The following is a 21,270-nucleotide window of genomic DNA, read 5'->3' as shown; positions in this document are numbered from 1 at the left end:
CCATTTCATTCAGAATCAACGGGCAATGACACTGATATTCAAATATCACAATTCAACAGAATATAAATGATTTAAGGTAACTGAATACATAATTTAGCAACATAATACATAAAGATTCTGCATTAACTGAGTAAGTATCTTTAAAGTTACTACACTTCCATTTTATCCACTGTTTACAAATGAAAACCTGTATATTTATATTTCCGTTGTCATTTGTAATATACGATTCGACTTTACGAATGTATAGGTTTATAAATTTGTAACCTTTACCGCCTAAATTTTCAGTTAAAGAAGATTCATGGATTTGTATGTATTTCTTGTCTTATTTGTTTTCAGTTTATTTATCAGAAGAGCATCAGGATTCCTTTCCCTTATTCCTTCTACGTTTTATTATTTCTTTTTGTTTCTAAACATTTTTATTGTCTTTAATTATTTGGGGCTGTTTTTACATTCTCTCATTTCTTTCAGTCATTTGACTGCGCCCATGCTGGAACGCAGCCATGAAAGATTTTAGTCAAAAAAATCGATCCGATGACATATTTTTTAAGCCTAATACTTAATTCTATCGTTTCTCTTGCAGAAGCGTTGATGTCTTTACGGGACGTAAAGACATCAACACCGGTTGTCAAGCGGTGATGGGGGCAATTACAGACTCACACAAATACACACTTAATACATACACACATATATATATACACTTATATATTTATATATGTATATAAATATATATATATATATATATATATATATATATATATATATATATATATATATATACATATACATACATGCATACATGCATACATACATGCATACATGCAAACAATGGATACATTGAAGCTCAGATGTATGTCAACTGATTTGGTAGACATCCATAATATTATCCACCATCTTTCCAACATTAAACTTGACCAACGTTTTGAATTTCATATGACAAACACTCTTGGGCATGCTTACAAAATCCAAAACAAAACACCACAGCACCCATTACTCTCGTAAGCATTCACGCTCAGAATTGTTGAAGCAAGGAATAAACTGCCCGCATCAGTCGTTAGCTGTCGGGACACTAAAACCTTCAAAACTTCCATGCTTTATGAAATCCGCCGTCAGTTCACCTGAAGGCTTTTTTCTTCATTGTAGTATAGTTGAGCACGGTATATAACAAATTCTTTCATAATTTTTTATACATACGTTCGTGTCAGCGAAAAGAAAATGCCTACGCTGAACTATGGTAGTAACATTGATCATCAAATCATTCTATCATGGAGCAACAACCGGATTATTACCCCTCACTTTGAAGGATATGCGTTTGCAATCCTTATTAATAACCAAATACCTGATACACAAAAGGGATAGAGATGCAGGAACAGCAGCAAAATGTGACAACCGATGCAGACTTTGTGGAGTTAACACCGAAGATATCACCCACATCATAAGAAGTTGTCCGAAAATGCCATCATGATAATATCTACAGATGAAACATGATGTTGTAGCTAGGATACCATATAACGAGATCCGTCGGAAGGATAATCCGGAGGACAAAGGAATAAGAACCCCCAGAATAGTGGAAAACATAGCCACTCATAATAAAGAGGAGTACCGGTGGAATGTCCCAGTGAAGACCTCTATAAAATGTTAACACAATAGACTTGATATAATGGTTTGAGATGAAGAAGAGAAAGTGTACAGTTGTGGAAACTGGATGTTAATATAAAGCTGAAGATCAGTGAGAAAGAGAACACCTACGCTGAACTACTGAGAAATCTAGAGTTACTCTATGCAGATTACAAGTTCAGGTTTATACCTGTAATTATTGGGGCCCTGGAATATGTAACACACAGTCTAAATACCAAAATTGAGAAATTAGGCTTCTGAAAACCAGAAAGGAGAATGCTAATTCAAAGACTACATATCTAATCCATCACTGGAACTGTAAACATCTGTAAAACTTTCCGGAAGTTTGTCATTTAAATATATATGAGCATGTCTAGATATGCAACTATATGCATGAGAATACATACATAAAACAAAACATACAAATCTGCTCGTACACATACATACAAACAAAAATACTCTGTTGATGTTGAAATTCCAATGAAAGGGCCTTGGATCTAGATTAGAAACCGGCTGTTTCTGTATTGGCAAGAAATCTTGAAGTAAAACTGAATAATGACATACAAATATACATACATACATGCATACATACATACATACATACATACATACATACATACATACATACATACATACATACATACATACATACATACATACATACATATCAGAGGTAAGAAAGTAAGAGTTTCGAAAAGCATGCTTGATGATTAAAGGAATTAGATGGAGAAAGACGCAATGTTACACTTCACGTGCAGGCTGCAATAACAAAAGAAAAATACAGGCTGCAATGATAACACAGGCCTAAAATTTAATCAAAATTAAACGGGCGAAAGTAGATTTCTAAAAGTTGAAACGACATGGAAAAAACGCAGGAACAATAATTTTAAGCAGGTGTAATGAGATAAAACTCTCTTAAAAGTAAAAAGCGTAGGTATAACCTTATATGACCAGCGGAGAAAGCAAAAGGTGTTGCGAAAACATTATGAATATGTTATGTAAAAGAAAGAACTGTGTAAGAATGAAATGCGATGATCTTTAGGAATCCATGATAGGACAAGGAGATAAGCAGCACATCTGAAACAATAATAATAATAACAATAATAATAATAATAATAATAATGATAATAATAATGATAATATAATAATAATAATAATAATAATAATAATAAGAAGAAGAAGAAGAAGAAGAAGAAGAAGAAGAAGAAGAAGAAGAATGCTTATAATTCAAAGTGGCAAAGTAGTGTCATCTGATGGTGTAGAGGTACTCAACGGTGAGGAAATCAAGGATTTATAAGACTAATGGATATAAATATCTGGGGATTTCAGAATACGACAAAATCAAGGAAAGTGATATGAAGGAAAACTTTAGGCGAGAATATCTCAGAAGAACCAAGTCAATTATGGGAAGTAGACTCAATGGAAAAATCAAGATCAGGGCAATGGACATCAGGGTTGTTTGCTTAATGCAATATGGTGCATGTGTGTTTAAGTGGAGAAAGAATGCGCTTGAGGAATTGAACAAGAAAACAATAAACGTGGTGACAATTAACAAGGAACTATTCCCTAAAAGCGATAATGACAGACTGTATGTGCCAAGAAGCAGGGATAGAAGAAGTTTCATAAAATGCAAGTTCTGTGTTGTCAACGGGAACATTCTGGAAATGTACATCACACGGCTGAGTGATTCTTTGCTTGCCGCTGTTAGAATTAACAATATAATACATATCGAAAATTTCCTGAACCTACAAGCATTTAAGAAGCAAGATGAAGAAGAAGGAGCATACAACTGGAAAAGGAAACAACTGTATATGCAATACCTCAGAGAAATCGAAGGAAAAGGCTAGATCAACACTTGAAGATGGCTACGAAAAACTGATGTGAAAGGATGCAGTGAGGAGTTGACATGCAGCGCCCAGGAACAAGTTCTAAGAACTATTTACACCAATTTCCAAATAGATAGAGTAGCCAATCGCCCCTTTGTAGGATGTGTGGCAGCAGAAAGGAAACAATCTCACATATTGTGAGTGAGTGTAGCAAGCTGGCCCAAAAGTACTACAAAACGAGGCGCGATAATGTGGCTAAGTCCGTCCTCTGGAGGCCATGTAAAAAGTACGGAAATGGTACGAACATGAAATACAAGAAGTCACCGAGAACAAGGAACATAAGATACTGTGGGATTTTACAGTCTAATGTGACTCCCTAATTTAGGCTCGGAGACCAGATATTGTTGTGGTAGATAGAAGAAAAAAGGAAGCCAAGATTATAGATATTGCAATACCCGGAGATGCACGCGTGACAGAGAACTAGAAGAGATTGAAAAGTACAGACTTCTAAAAGATGAAATCGCAAGAATGTGGACTATGAGGAGAGTGTCTGTCATTCCAGGGGTATTCGAAGCACTAACAACTAAATCTGAGAAATATGTCATTGAAATCGGAATTGCCATGAGAGCAGAGCAAGCCAAAAAATCTGTTCTGCTGAGGACAGCTAGGATTTTCAGATTAGTACTTGGATGTTGAATGTCTCCCACGATAATTAAAAATCAAATATCAAAGCTTATAATGTGCGGAAAGAGACCCTGGGAGACCTCTGAGCCGAAAGCAACCTGCTGTCCGCTCTCACAGAATCTACCAGATCAAACAAGACCGAACGTTCTGAGAAGTAAAACAAAACTAACAACAACAACAACAACAATTGTAACAATATGCGAGAGATTAAAATCGTTATATGCATTAGTCATGCAGCTGAAGGAGCCTCGAAACTCAAAATTTCGTTGTTTCTTTGCAACAGTTCAGTATATCACATTTTTGTTCTAAAAATAATTTACCCCGAATCAGGATACAATACTTCTCACACAAAAATTACGGGCACTCCATACAATGGTGTTAGAACCTATGTCTGTATGGGATTTTATTAGTAAGTTAGCCACCTGATTTTGGGGGGGGGGGTTGAACCGGCTTCTTTTAATTGCTGTACATTTTGCATAGATTTCTTGAGAACAAATTCTCAAAGGATTTTGGTGCTCGTTCTGAATCTGTTTTCTGTTGTTCCTATGTAAGTTCATGTAAGGCTTTCTTTTTCCACAGCGCTGGTATCGACTTGAACATTATGTTTATATATTACTGCTTTGATCGGAAAATTACCATGAAGGAGGCGGTTACTAGAGTTTATACAGTTACACTTAGTTCCCTTTTTGATTTGGCTTCAGCGAGTCCTCTCACAATATGTTGCTTAATCAACTTGTTGCTAACAGCTAACTGCTTTAAATTCCATAATAGTTATACCCACCTGGGAAAACAACCTTGATACTAAATTTGAGGATTCCCTAGCTATATTAGTTTTGAAATTCGTAGTATATATTGGATTGAACTATAAATTCTTCCTGGAAATAATCCTGCGTGTTATCCTGTGGCTATTTTCATTGCTAGCATAACAGGTTTGACACTTACAAACAGGAGATTCGCTTATCTATATTGCAAAATATATTCTTAAGGATACAAGGTGTGTGGATAGAATTATTATTAATATAGTCTTGCGGATTTTCTTTGCATACCGTACGAAATTACAATTATCGTTAAAGGTTCTTTGTAAGTTATCATATGCTTAAGGGGATTTCATTTTCCTTATCAAACTAAACAGTTCTCTCCAAATGTTTCTTGATCTTTAATAGCTGGTGGGACATTCTTTGATTTAAATCCGTATTTATTTTCCGTGCTATTATGCAGCCATTCTCTTCGTCAATGAAAACTTACTCTTTCAGCACCTGATTCTGCATATGAAATCTTCGGTTTTCTCAGACATGTTCTTTAAATATTGATTAGTCAGCAGTATAGAAATATTCTTAATTGAAAATTCAGTGAGTATAATTCTATTTTCCATTTGCTCTTTCTTCTTCCTGTAAATAGTGCTCTAACATAAAGAGGAAACTCATGAACACTTGTGAGTACATTGATTCAAAAAAGTGGAGAAAATAGTCTTCTGACACTATACAGCCTTCTGCTGGAGCTGAAAAACTTCACAAATTCGTACTCTCAGGTTCATGTAACCGATCATCAGATTGACATGAACATTTATAAATCATTTGACTTCAACTTTTTCTCATTCTAAAGTTATATAATTTTCATCAAAGATCAATTGTGTTGTCTTACGGATTCATCGAATTTGCAAAATTTACAATTCTATCCAATTAGCTCTAAATTCGATGACTTAACATTTTACGTTCGTACGGTTTCTTTCAGAACATTTGAATTAATACTTTTATCTGTGACAATAAATATTTAGTTGGAGAGAGTTATTTGTGTAGATGAATTTGCACGGATAATAAGTTATATATATATATATATATTTATATATATTATCAGCAGTCTCGTACTTACGTTCGGTATATTTAAACCCAACAACTGTTTGAGATTTAGTAAATTTTCCTTTTGACATATTCCACTTTACAACACTCTATAACGAATTAAAACTTTACAACAACTAACATAAAAGAAGCTCATCATACCGACATCACTCTATCCGGATATTAGCATGTCTTCCTTTTCTTCGCCACCTCTTTCCTTACTTTACTACTACTACTGTTTAGAATAACACCTACGCAAATATTATATACAATAAAGCCAAAAGAGATGTCTCATAAATTCAATCACTACTACCATCCACAACGGATCACATTCAGGGCACTTGACTATTTAACATCCTACTACTATCATAGCATTCCCGCATTATTATTCTCCTTCTCTTCCTTCTTCTTCTTCTTCTTCTTCTTCTTCTTCTTCTTCTTCTTCTTCTTCTCTGCCAAGAATTCACAACGAGTTCGAACCAACAAGAGTAAACAAGAGAGACAGAGACAGGCAGAAACAAGTAACATACCCATTGCATTTGAATACTATGCAAATATTCTTTTAAAAAACTTTTCTTTTAATTTTTCCAAAATTTAATTGTTCTTCTATGCTTACAGTTGAAAAAGTGTCAATGACTGAAACTGGTACTGAAATGTTTTTTAAAAAATAATTTTAGCATTTTCTACCTTGAGTTTTTTTCCATATACATATCAACCCGTGTGTTCCTTTTCAACCATATATATATATAGTTAATCCAAACATGAAAACACAAAGAGAAAACACAACAACGCGAGGACGTGGAACAAATATAGTATTATTAGACACTCAAGAAGGAAGGGATGAAGGAGGGTTTAACGTTTCGAGCGGAGCTCTTCGTCAGAAACATAGGAAAAGGAAAGATCCAGAGAAGGGAAGACGGAGGAATAAAAATCGCCAACGGTGGAGTTGCCTAATATTGGTTTTATCTCTAATTTTATCTCTAATTTATACATATATATATATATATATATATATAATATATATATATATATATATAATAGAGAGAGAGAGAAAGAGAGAGAGAGATGTAAGCGTAAAATACGAACGTTACAGAATGATCATTTATGTATGTGTGCGTGTGTGTTTATGCATAACCGTGTGTGTTTATGCATGATTAAAAATGTGTAACCGGTTTACACGCATGTGAGTAAGCGTTTATAAGTTCAAAGATGATTAGAAAATATGCATAAATTTTGAATAAATTTGCACAGAAACAATCATAAAACCATATCACATTACTGTCTTATTATTACAATAAATATATTAGATAATGTTTCTCCTATAATTACATTAATCAATACAGAGAAATAATTTGAAGCGAAAATATTTGGACAGCAATTTTTCATGTATTTTTAGCTACTTTTATTGAACTTTACATATAACACATATATTTGGCGAGCATTATATGCTGTTAACTGTGTGCGTTTGTTTCGATATTTGTTACTGATTTCAGCTTGTTCGTTTATTTGATTTCGTTATAGTTATTGGCAAATTGTCAAATTTGTAGACAAAATTATAACTTCTGTCATCTTAGCACAACATGACTTTTCGGTTTTATTCAGTTAAATACCTGACAACCAAGCTTTTGGAAACTCAATTTCAACTTCGCCGTAACATGGCTCTCTTTACGGGATATAGTTCAGCTACCGGAAAATCCAGACATTATTTACAATTCAGATTTCGTTGATACGTATATAAGTTTAGCTGGTTGACAGCTTGCATTGGAGATATACTTCCATATTGATACCTGCATTAAATCTGTGTAGTTACGTAAGAATAAAACAAACGAACTCTCAGTGAAAGTTACTAGTAATACAACATGTGAGATAAATAGTTCAGAAAAACTAAGCTAACCTATCAACGACTCATGTGGGAGTATAGAATTATTTAATATTTGAACGTAATTAAAGATTAACATTTTATAGTGCTTCAATCTCCTTGTATTTCTGTCAGTGACCGATGAAATTACGAATCTAAATATGCAATATATTATGAAAATTTGATATTTGGCATTTGTCTAAGGCGGCGAGCTGGCAGAATCGTTACCACGCCTCGGCGAAATGCTTAGCGGTATTTCGTCTGCCGCTACGTTCTGAGTTCAAATTCCGCCGAGGTCGACTTTGCCTTTCATCCTTTCGGGGGCGATAAATTAAGTATCTAGTTACGCCCTGGGGTCGATATAATTGACTTAATCCGTTTGTCTGTCCTTCTTTGCCCCCTCTATGTTTAGTCCCTTGTGGGCAATAAAGAAATAAGAATCGTTACCACGCCTCGGCGAAATGCTTAGCGGTATTTCGTCTGCCAATACGTTCTGTGTTCAAATTCCGCCGAGGTCGACTCTGCCTTTCATCCTTTCGGGGTCGTTAAATTAAGTACCATTTGCGTACTGAGGTCGATCTAATCGACTGGCGCCCTCCCCGCAAATTTCGGGCCTTGTGCCTAGAGTAAAAAAGAATCGTTATCATGCGGGACAAATTGTTAAGCTGTATTTCGTCCGTCTTTACATTCTGAATTCAAATTCCGCTGAGATCGTCCTTACCTTTCATCCATTCGGGGTCGTTAAAATAAGTACCAGTTGAACACTGGGTTCGATGTAATCGACTGACCGCCTCTCCTGAAATTGCTGGCCTTGTACCAAAATTTAAAACCGATATTTGATATCTGTCTAGCAAATTTGGTCCAATGTTATGCACACTAGTCTGCTTACACCCGGCAGATCGATAGGAAGCGTTCACATCGCTCTTCTCAACTGTTCCATCTCCACAAAACTTAATATGTGTAGGAATTCATAACCGTTTATAGATTTCTATACATTCATATTCCATAGGCAAAGTCTGGTATCAGATGATCAAAAAAATCCTACTTGAAGTTTTATAATTGTAATTTGTTTTTGTTTATTCATTTATCGATATGAAATAAAGCCATTGGCTGCAGACGAGAATTGCATCAAGTAATCTTGTTGTGAAGATTTAAGTTCAAGTAGAAACCCACATAATCCTTGTCGTTTTTAACAGACGCTGCGACTCGCATTTATAAATTTTCGTATGCTGTTTTCTTTATTTGCTGTAACTTCAAGATGAATGATAGAAGGTTAAATGTTTTAGCTATAGACACAATATACAACTGCTGGTTAGGCACCACCGATTATTGACTTCTTAGATGGTTTTCTGTCTTCCCTTTCTTTCTATATTGCGTCTACACCAACACGCGCGCCCATATATACATATATAGTAATCCCCTGACTATCGCGGGTATTACGTTCCAAACCTACCCCCAGCGATAGTTGAAAATCCGCAAAATAGAAGCAGTACTGTCCTGTATGTTTTTTTTACTATTTTTATAATTTATATGTATTTATTTTATTATAAATGTCAAACAACACTACGGCAGACTCGATGTTAAGCTTAAATAATAAACCGTGATAGGTGAACCGTGATATGGCGAGAGGTTACTGTATGCAGACAGACAGACTGACTGACAGACAGACAAGCAGACAGTTAGGCAGACAGACAGACAGACAGACAGACAGACAGACAGATAGATAGATAGATAGATAGATAGATAGATAGATAGATAGGTAGATAGATAGACAGACAGACAGACAGATAGATAGATAGATAGATAGATAGATAGATAGATAGATAGATAGGTAGGTAGGTAGGTAGGTAGGTAGGAGGGTAGGTAGGTAGATGGGTAGGTGGGTAGGTAGGTAGATGCATATACCCTTGCCCACATACATATATACATACATACATATGCCTGCCTCTGTGTGTGTGTATATGTGAGTTCGTTTCTTTATTAATTTTCTTAAACTTCTTAACAATTATTTAAGAAGTTTCATTGCTTTAAATTTCAATAGTTCCAAGCCCCTTTTATTCTATTTTAAGTACCATATCATCTATCGCATTTGGCAACACTAAAACGGTCTTATTTTCTTTTTAACTTATACGCAATTCAGTTTCTTATCTTGCTGCAAACCTTTCCGAAGATAAACTAAATAAATTAGTCCTATAGAATGGATTTTATCAGAGGAAAGGGAATTAACATTCTATTGAATGGACGTTGCTATCAGCTGAAAACTTGGCATTATACTGAAGACAAGTGATAAGGTCGTATCAACGTTAACAGAAGTTTATGGGGGAAATGCCTCTAATTTAGTTAATTTTAACTTCGTCTAAAGTTACAGTAGAATAGTAAAGTAAAATGTATTTAACTTGAAAAGAAAGGAATCTCGTCTTAGAGTTGCTCAATGCGATTAATAAAATATCATATAAACAACGATAAAATATATATACATTTAGGTTATTAAGAATTTAAACTACTAAAACGCCTTCAGTTGTTCTTAAAAACACAAAAGAAAATATATAAATTTAAATGCCATCGTATGTATACATATATATATGTGTATGTATACATATATATATGTATATATATATATTATATATATATATATATATATATATATATATACTTATACAGATGCTGGCTTAAAATTTGTGCATCAGGTATTTACCCTCCATTTGTATACGGTTGTCAATTAGGGCTTGTTCTGCTGTCTCACAAAAGTATAAAGGAACAAAAGTGTTCTAAGACAAGTAAACGTACGATCATCGACAGTAAGAAAATTTCCATTCCCCAAAATTGATGTATCATAGTGAGTTATTCTAACGAATTATACCAAGCGTAGACGACACTTAGAGAGCAGCTAATAACTTATAGATTGCCATCACAAGTTTCCCAATGAGAAATAGTGATCAGAATGGTGGATTTTAACCTGGATTCTCATTTCATCTACAGAGCAAACCCTCAAGAGAAGCCAAACAGACAATCCAAAAATCAATAGAGAGGAAGGAAACCTGCAGCAGAGTTCCTCACAACAAACCTCAGATCTCTCGTAAATTTTGGCACCACCAACCGACACCTTGTTAGGCACAAAGACACCAGCAATTCAGTGGCCTTCCCATGGTGTCTACGTTCAACGATTCCTAGATTCTCTAATACTGACCTAGAACACATAGCACACAAGTCCGGAAGAAACATCATATTGTATTTGAAATACGGAGTTGACTCACCTGTGGTTACTAGTTCCAGAGAAAAAGAGAACAGGTTACATGCGCCCTTTAACAGCTTCCACGAAAGTATCAAATTCAACATCGAAAGTACCGCACTGGGTGATTCCTTAAGTTTTCTAAAGTTCATTATGTCCTTTACTACAAAAGCCGCGATTCAGCTCCTCGAGAAGATGACGAAGAAGAAAAGAAGAAAATCTTTTCCTTGCAGGATGCCCGTTATCCTTAAAGATGAAGACAACGTAACAAAGAAATAATCCATCTGCTGCATGGACAAGTGCGACGCCAGCAGACACCATGTGGATAACCTAGCTGTTTGCTGGAGCAGTTTGTTTTTCTTTTTACAGTTGTTACTCAAGAAACCCTCAGAATTGGAAATATTCGGAACATAAGCCAGTATGATTGAATGACTATCTTGCCTTTTTTATTTTTACCTCTTCGATTTAATTTCTTTGTATTTCTGTGTTTAGAGCATTGAACATTCTGTAGAAAATCTGCTTCCAAATTTCAATGTTTACAGTTTTGCGTCACGCCGTTCTCGTTTCGTTTCTGCCACCCAAAGCCATATTTTCTGTCGTTATATATATTTTTCCTATATTTAGCTTATAGAAATTCCTTCTGCCAAGAACTCGAGATTCCATTTTTTAAAAACTTTACCTCTTTTCGTAGATAAAGCACAAGATACAAAGATTTAAATTTTAGATACACACACATATATATGTATAAATATTTATATGTGTGTATATATGTATATATATATATATATATATATATATATATATATATATAACGGGAAGCTTTATGAAAATAAACAAAAGACGAAGGCAGGTGAAGTACAAACAAACAATTGTATTAGTATGGCGCTCAGGAATATAAATAAAACAAGTCTTTTAAGTTTCGAGCCTACGCTCTTCAACAGAAAGATACACAGAAAAGAAACACGGAGAGAAACAAGGAGAGAAAAGAAATGCGTGCAGAAGCTAGCGATTCGACATATATATATATATACTTTATTAATAAAGCTGCAAAGACATCACAAAGACTGCTACTGAGAGTTTCACGTTCCTGTTCGTCGGACCAAAACTGTTCGATAAACGGAAACGAGAAGCTTGGCGTAACAGTTTTTTCTGATTTCTTTGCAGCTTTATTAATAAAGCATATTACTCAACGTCCGATATTCGAGTACTAATTTTTCCCTTGTTTCAAATGTATGTGCTTTCTCCGGTATATATATTTATATATATATATGTGTGTGTGTGTGTGTGTGTGTAATTTTATAGTTATATTTATATAGGAGTGCGCACGCGTGCAAGGCCAATGAACATAAAAAAGAACGCAGAACAAAGTTTGATGAATAAAGTATTAGGTTAACGCTTGACTGGATTGTTTTAATATTTCGTATGGTAATCCTCCATCAGAAATACAAAAAAAAATTAGCATAGGATGAAAAAATAGGGAAGTATCATTTTTATAGAAAAGAAAAATAATGTATAAAATTCTGAACAAAAATTAATTACTGAAGGGGCAAAAGATATAAGAGGAATATGAAAGGTTAGAAAGGAGGCCGAAAGGCGTTCTGTGTGAGCAGTCAGGAAGGGTGGAAGTGGATGGGTAGATTCATGTGTCAGAGTTTACGGGAGCGGGCTTAATTAGGGGTGTGTGCATGCGTATAGACGTCGTCCGCTAGTGTGGAAGAAAGATGTCGTTTGGTAGTGAGGGTTGAAGAGGATGTTTGGTGTGTCTGTAATTGTTAAGCAGATAGTGTGAATGTGAGCATGAGATGATGTAAGTGGGTGCGAATGAAGGTGTCAGAAAGCATATGTTATAAATAAATGCAAGTGGGGGAATAGAAAACTTTCTTTTTTTTTTTTCAGGCTTGCAGCCGTGAATCATGGGAGGGTGGATGGTTGGAAAAGATCACGATGCTAACATCCGAACTTGAAACAAAATCTTTTGAGATATTCAAATTACGAAAGGAAAAGAAAAGACCAAGGTGTTCAAAAGTTAGAGAAGTGGGTTAATTGTCCGAGAAGGTGAGAGTCCAATGTTAGGTGTGACTTCGTGGTAAGGATGTCGGGCTCGTAATCATGAGGTAATTAGCTCGATTCCCGGACCGGGCTGAGTGCTTTGTTCTTGAGCAAGACACTTCGCTCATTGTATGTGCATGTGTGTGTGTGTGTGTGCGTGTGTGTGTGTATGTGTGTGTGTGTGTGTGTTTGTGTGTTTGTGTTTGTATTTCCCCCCTCGCCTCTTGACAACCGGTACTGGAGTGTTTACCTCCCCGTCACCTGGCGGCTCGGCAAAAGAGACCGAAAGAATAAGTACCAGGTTTTTAAAAAATAAGTACCTAGCTCGATTAATTCGACTATATTTCCTCAACAGTGCGTTCCAGCATGGCCGCAGTCTAATGATTGAAACAAATACACGTTGCTCCAATTCACTCAGCTGTAGAAATGAGTTGTGATGTCACAGGTGCCAAACTGTGTAGGTCTCTTTGCCTTTTCCCTTGGATAATGTCTGTGGTGTGGAGAGGGGAGGCTGGTATGCATGGACGACTGCTAGTCTTCCATAAACAACCTTGCCCAGACTTGTGCCTCGGAGAGGAACTCTCTAGGTACTTCGGCACTCCATCTGTTACGATGACGGGGGTTGATCATTCAAATACGAATTTCAGGATTAATATGAGCTTCTTTGAAAAATGGTTCAAAAATATCTTTGTCATATTGCAGAAAGGTACAGTGATAAATAAGATTCCAATAAAGCATTTCTCCTTTTAGACAGTGAACCAATGCATTCAGAGAATTTCGAACAACGTTCTGAATAAGTGTTAGTTGAAAATATCTCAAAGAATACAAATTTTTGGCTCAAGGATGTTGTGTCATAAACATCAAACAATTTTGGGTAAGTTCACAGAAGTAGATGTTAATATTCCTTTCTACTATAGGCACAAGGCCTGGATTTTTGAGGAGGGGATTTGTGGATTAGATCGACCACAGTATGCAACTGGTACTTAATTTACCGACCCCGAAAGTTTGAAAGGCAAAGTCGACCTCGCGGAATTTGAGCTCAGAACGTATCCGCAGACGAAATAGTACGTGCTAAGGATTCTGTTAATAATGATGAACTATAAAATGGAAGTGCCCCTCATCCTCCCAGTAACTTTCTATCCACCAACGCCACTCTCACAGTAGTCAACATCTTTTGTGATAAGAAAATATACTATTCCAATATCATGGTTCTTATTTACTCTCTAACATATTTCCCTTCAAATGTCTCCCTGTATGAATTTTGTACTGTGAATGTTTAGAAACTGTTATTTTCAAGCGTAGAAGTGGTCTTGCTGCTTGTCTGTGATCGTTTCAAAAGAAATGAAGGTCATTAATTAGAAAATGCATTATTTGACCGATCACTGGTGCATAATAACATTTGGTGATAAATAAGATAATAAATGAATTCTAGTATTTGTATGCTTTTTTATCAGGCTACGAACAATATCTGCCGAATGATTCTCTCTAGAGAATTCCCAGGTACGTGTTTCTGGCTTTAAAGCCTTCCGCAAAAGGAAATTCTGATGAGAGATAATCCAAAGCATATACCATTATCTAAAACCAATCAACATCAACGACTGATCTACGCTAGTGGACCGTATGGTCGGATAAAAGAGGGAAAAAAGCAGCATCAGCGCCAAGCAGTGACATAGAATAAATGAATTTAAGTTGGTCGAGATATGTTTGTGACATATTTTAAGTTCTAAAGGCAAATTCACTGCAGTTACCGTAGAGAAAATATATACTCTGCACAAACACCATACTCGCATGGTGTTTTCATTTATGATAGACCAGGAGATAATGTGTATCTTTAATGAAGATAAATTCTATTACATTTCAGTGTTTATATTATAGTTTACATAACGCATTCCATATTACGTAAGTTATATCTATCCTTTTACCTTATTTGGCTTAAAATTATATATCTATCTCTAATACGAACCAAGCAAATATTACACAAACATTTTGAGTTAAATTCTACATTATTTTTCTCAGTTGTGCAGCACTTTAGAAACGAGAGGATTGAAAGGTTGAAAGGTTATTCACTTTTTACTGACGAAGATCTTTGTAATCTTGGGCATACATAATAAAGCAAATCATACACGAAGGAGAATAAATCTTTTCTTATGACTGTTCATAAATATTATTGACATACGGTACAGGGATCTGCTATCAGTATTCTATCGTATATCAGCGAGAATTTTGTTCTCATATACGCATTCGTAAGTTCTCTAGTTTTGTCTTATTACCATTCGCTCTCTGTAAGCTTCGTTTTATGACTTCTTTTGAAATGGAATCTTGCAATATGATGCGAAAGAATATCTACCTTCAGAAAAATGCTCTGATTCTGTAAAATCCTTCTAATACAAGAGAACTAATACAATTGTGTTTTAAGAATATATTTCAAACAATGGCTTTCGTTGTGTTTATAATCGCTGTTGATAGTTGCAACGGCTATCTGCGTTGTTTACTCTCGTAAATGTAAGAAGATCTATTACAAATTATAATAACATAAATGGTGCAGCAATAATCTCATTCATCTGTTTCAATCCGCATTCTAAGTTACTTATAGCTGATGGACATTTGTATTCAAGTAGCCATTAAAATATGTTATCGGGCGCGCACATATTCCTGTTTACTTGTGTACCATTATGTAGGCGTTTTTATTTATGTAGGCACGTAAGTGTTGATCAATTATTAAGCAGTAAATTTATGTTTCCTAGTTTATGTCAAATGATAACAAATGGTTTAAATACATCCATGGAAACTTTTCCATGCTTTACTTTTCGATTCTATTTATTATTCTAATAGATTGATATCTTTCATTCGTATTTCAGAGAAGGAACTCTATCGTTATACATTGTTGCAAAAAGTCTTTGTTCTAATACTAAAATAAATACTTATTTCTTTACCACTCACAAGGGGCTACACAGAGAGAGAACAAACAAGGACAGAGAAACGGATTAAGTCGATTACATCGACCCCAGTGCGTAACTGGTACTTAATCTATCGACCTCGAAAGGATGAAAGGCAAAGTCGACCTCAGCGGAATTTGATCTCAGAACGTAACGGCAGACGAAATACGGCTACGCATTTCGCCCGGCGTGCTAACGTTTCTGCCAGCTCGCCGTCTTTCTAATACTAAATAAATACCTTTAATCATAATGCTCTAATGTTCGTATTCATTTCATGTGAAATGTTTGTTTATTTTTGTTTTTTGTTTTTTTTTTTTGTGCAAAAGAGGATCACGGACTACAGGTTTGCCACACCCGTTTGGTGTCAGTGATTTGAGCTGACTTTTTTTTATATAGGCTGTCTCAGTGTTTCTCTCATTCGTTCCACTCTTCTCCTCTCTCTCTTTTCCTTTCTTTAACCCTCTCTCCCTCTCTTCATTCTTCTAACCCCCCTCTCTCACTAAATATTTTCAAATTCAAATTCAAAATGGCTGAAGATTAGTATCACGCTTGAAACCCTCGGAGAGTACCAATTAATTTGAATCAAACTGTTTTGATTCACACACACACACACACACACACACACACACAACACACACACACACACACACACACACACCACACACATATATATATATATTATATATATATATATATTATATATATATATATATATATATATATGTATGTATGTATGTATATGTATTATATATATGTATGTAGATAGATAGATACATACATACATACATAGACAGATAGCTAACACCTTAAATTTCTTTTAAAACCTTTTAATATACTTAGAGAAAAAAAGACTGCAAAGACCAAAGCTTCTGCAAAAGCTGAGAAATGGCACGCAGCCACCAATACTGTACACAGATGAAAAGTTGTTCTGTGTGCATGCGTTCCAGCATCCACGCATTGATCGTGTATGTATATATATGCAGTAAATATAAAGAGGATATTTCTGTAGATCGAAGATTATTCTTTCGGTGTTATGGCAACAATAAGGGACGAAGGTGTAACTCTACAACAAGATGGCGCATGTGGCTCAAAAATACGACTAAAAAATATCCAAGAATGGTGTCGAGAAAATTTCAAGGCGTTCTGGTGGAAAGAATTCTTTCCCCTACCTTCTTCCAGCGACGTGAATCCGACGGACTTTGGCATATGGTCTATTCTTGAGAGTAAAGTCCGTGCTAATTATCACACGTGTCTCAGAGCTCTGGAGCACCATTTGTGAAAATGCTGGGAGGAAATCTATGAAGAATATGTTCGTATCACTTGCTCCCAAGATGTTCCTAGATTCTGGCATGTAGTCTCTGCCAAGCGTAAATATATTGAAAATTAAATATAGCATCTTAATCTACATTTTCTGGGCTTTATTTGAGCATATTTAAATTTGGTATATCATTTTGAATCGAGATGTCATTTAAATAAATATATGTCTACACTTCGTCTGATCACCCTTTATATAAGAAAGCTGATCAAGAACATGTGCAGAAAGTTTTGTTATAATATATTTGCTTTTTGCAAGATTGAAGTTTCTACTTCGATAATATATCTTTATACTTATTTCAACTGCAAAATGTGGGATTGAGGCTCTCGGGACCTGTATATCTATATGGATCGTCTTGTTAGTATTGCGTTCCAAACATTTAAATCTTGCTACTCCAAAATTTCTTTATGCAGTGAACCATTCGGGATTTTCTTCTGTATTTCTTTGTTCGAGAAACTCTAATTAATTGTTTTTTTAGATATTTATAGAAAATTCGTTTAGTTTATTGAATGCGGAAATCGCAAAAAAAAGTATACATACAGCTTTTGTGTGTATGGGTATTTATGTATTTATATTTAATACCTATATGTATATGGTAGATGAGCGTACATAGTTTGAAATAACGACCAATGTAGCTGACACGGAGAGATAAAGAAATGAACGAATAAGCAAAGATTGAAATAAATTCTTAGTCAAAATTATATACATGTATATGCATAAAATCAAATTGCTTACTCACTGAATTATATTTCAAATCACATTTTAGTATCACAAATATAATTTAGATATTTATATCTTCTTATTTTATTTGCATAGTGAAATATTGATAGCAGTGTGTAGGAGATTGTGCAACGTTCATTGATAGATGAAGGCTTTTATGTGCAAGAAGGATATTAACCAGACTCAAAGCCAGCCTGCAGCAAGCAGTTTTATCCATGCTGATTACAGCATGTCTAAATAAAGCATAGGAATGGATTATATTCTTTGAACTCATAATAGAGAAACTGGTAGCCAACTCCACACTTGTTTGCAGGGACATTGTTGTTGCAAGTTTCACATAGTGGTTATCCCTGCTGTTGTATTAAATGATAAAGCCGAAAAGAGTTCGAATATAATAATTATATAGTTAGAAGAGGGGAGGAAGTGGAAGAGAACAGGATTGGAAACAAAGACTATGCCGACTCAAGAATGAGGAATTAACGGCCAAATGAAGGGAAAAATGCATGGAGAGCCTTGTAGAGATTTACACATGTATCAAGGGTTCGAAAATGAAGAATGTAGAATGCTTTTCTTAATCATAATATTTATTTTGGTAATGACATATATGGATCGCGTTGGTCAATAGGAAACAAGAACAGGGCAGTATAGCATAAATGACTTTTAAGCATAGGTTATAATTATATATGTAAATGTCTATAGAAGTGGCTGTGTGGTAAGTGGCTTGCTTCCCAACCACATGGTTCCGGGCTCATTCCCACTGCGTGGCACCTTGGGCAAGTGTCTTCTACTATAGCCTCGGGCCGACCAAAGCCTTGTGAGTGGATTTGGTAGATGGAAACTGAAGGAAGCCCGTCGTATATATGTATATATATATATGGATGTGTGAATATGCTTGTGTGTCTGTGTTTGTCCCCCTAACATCGCTTGGTGACCGATGGTGGTGTGTTTACATCCCCGTAACATAGCGGTTCGGCAAAAGAGACCGATAGAATAAGTACTTGGCTTACAAAGAATAAGTCCTGGGGTCGACTTGATTGACTAAAGGTGGTGCACCAGCATGGCCTCAGTCAAATGACTGAAACAAGTAAAAGACTAAAAGAGTAATTCAGAGAGAGAGAGGGGGGAAGAGACGTGAAAGTATGTTTGCATAGAGAAGGTCTCTAATCGTGGGTTAGCGAGAGAGGAAGAATGAGTAAAGGATGAGGGAGAAGTGCCTTTTCTTGGCAGTGCAGTCAGCTATAAAGCTCTATAGCAATATGGCAATCATTAAAAAAGGTGAGAAAATTAGGTTATTAAGTTTGAAAGAATTTAAAGAAATCACATACGCGCGAGAAGTAGTCATCCGTTTGCTGTAAATATGGCGGTCCTGACTGCATCCTTAAATGATCCAACGGGGTTTTGATTTGGGGGAAATAACTGTGTCGATGAGTCAATATGTTGTATTATCGTCGTGTTTTTATTTTCTGTTCTCAACATCATGGCAGTCGCTGGTTGGTTATAAATAATGTCAAGGCTTTTGCGGTGGAGATGTGTTCAACAGTTTTCTACCGGAGTCTTCTTGCAGATGAGAATCCGGATGGTTGACTATTGAATAGAAGTATTAAAAACATGTAAATATAAACAAATGTTTATGTATAAAAGAGCATGTGTGCGTGTGCGTCTGTTGAATACAGGTATCTACGAGAGGGAAACAGAAATACAAAATACCTGAAAAAAAAAACCCTTGAGAAGTAAATGAAATGTCAAATCAATTTAATTAAAACCACAAAATAAGACAAGAGAAACAAAAATGTTTGTGGCAATGTTTATCTGAATATTTTCAGCTGTCGGTGGAATCGTTCAGAGTTAAGATGATCTGGTTTTTATTGCAAGTTCTGAACGTAAGCCCTCTGGAAATGCCTTGTATGTAAACGTTACTGTATTTGTTCTTCAGATGATCGGGTGTGGCTGTGTGGTAAGGAGCTTGCTTCCTAACCTCATGGTTCTGGGTTCAGTCCCACTACATGACACTTTTCGCAAGTGTTTTCTACTATAGCCTCAAGCCGACGAAAGCCTTGTGAGTGGATTTGGTAAATGGAAACTAAAAGAAGCCCATTGTACATATATATATATATATATATATATATATATATTCTAGCAAAAACTGTCCGACGAACGGGAACGTGAAACCCAGAGTAACAGGTTTTGTTGAATTTTCTGCTGCTTTTAAATAAAGCATATTACTCTACCTGGTATTTGAGTGCTCTTTTTTCCACCTTGTTTTACATTTATGTGTTTACTCCGGTATATATATATATGTATATGTATATATTTATGTATATATTTATGTATGTGTGTTTGTGTGAGTGTGTTTGTCCCCCACTACCACCACCAACATCACTTAATAACTGATGTTGGTGTGTTTGCGTCCCTGTAACTTAGCATTTCAGCAGAAGAAGCTGATAGAATAAGCACTAGTATTACAAAGAATAAGTCCAGGGGTCTGTTTGCTTGACTAAAGGTGAAAAATGGTCACCTGCGTTGTATTTCTTGATATATCGCGAAGATAGATTTTCTGTTTTATAAGAGGCTTACAACTAAGCATTAGTGTTTTCAGTTACTCTATCTTGAACCAAAAGTTGACACTTGACTGGAAACTGGCAAAATATATATATGCTGATCAAGGAAGCATTCCATTTTGTTGGGGTGAGTTGCACGTACCTTTTACGATTAGTTGAACGACAGAGAAGCTAATAACATTCCTCACTTTTCATCATCCACACATCGCCGTTTATTTGTTTGTGATATATGTTAGCATTCGGTGTTAAAACTGGTAAATCGCGTTCTGGTTGCGATGAGGTAATTTGAATGTGAATATAACGAGAGAATTATTTGGTAAGGTTGTATAAGTAAAACTTGCTGTGCAGATATTGCGGACAGATTACAGTTCTGTTCTATCCAGTATAACTAAATCAGATCTGTATTTAGAGAATCAAAGGATTCCCATATTGTATGGCAATATATATAACGTAAATGTGAAGGATAAATATAAGGTTTAGAATGCGTGTTCATCACTGACATATTTATTCAGTTAATAAATAACCGCCTTTAGAAAACACAAAGGCCACTATGAGTGACTGTTAAACAATGGCTATATTACACATGGATGTTCGTGCATATGTATATACTCGTATATTTATATGCGTGTTTATTAATTCAGAGAGG

Source organism: Octopus sinensis, linkage group LG2, assembly GCF_006345805.1.
Source record: "Octopus sinensis linkage group LG2, ASM634580v1, whole genome shotgun sequence".
NCBI lineage: Eukaryota > Metazoa > Mollusca > Cephalopoda > Octopoda > Octopodidae > Octopus > Octopus sinensis.
The sequence above is the reverse complement of the archived record's forward strand: the minus strand, read 5'-3'. Positions refer to the sequence as shown.